Raw genomic sequence first — 477 nt, forward strand, 5'->3', positions numbered from 1 at the left:
ACTATCAAACAGGCGCACAAAGAATGAAGATTGTATACCGTATAAAAAACAACGTTTAATCGCCGAAATTTGGTTAATAGGAAAGAAATAACAGAGTATCATATGCAAAATCATCTCAGGTGTGCATTTTGCACACACTTGTGTTTGTTTCGACGACGAAACGCGCGCGCAAAGCTTTAGGATTGAGAAGCATATTAAAAACAGCGTTTAAATGTCGAAATTTGTTTAATATGAAATAACACAGTATCATCCGCAAAATCATCTATGGTGTACATTTTGCGCACAGCAGTGTCTGTTTCGTCGACGAAACGCGCGCGCACAACATTGAGATTGTAAAACACATTAAAATCAGCGTTTAAATGTCGAAATTTGTTTAATAGGAATGAAATAAAACAGTATCATCCGCAAAATCACCTAACGTATGCAGTTTTCGCACAGTAGGGCTTGTTTCGACTATCAAACAGGCGCACAAAGAAT

Source organism: Bombus pyrosoma, unplaced genomic scaffold (assembly GCF_014825855.1).
Source record: "Bombus pyrosoma isolate SC7728 unplaced genomic scaffold, ASM1482585v1 HiC_scaffold_4719, whole genome shotgun sequence".
In the NCBI taxonomy this organism is placed as follows: Eukaryota; Metazoa; Arthropoda; class Insecta; order Hymenoptera; family Apidae; genus Bombus; species Bombus pyrosoma.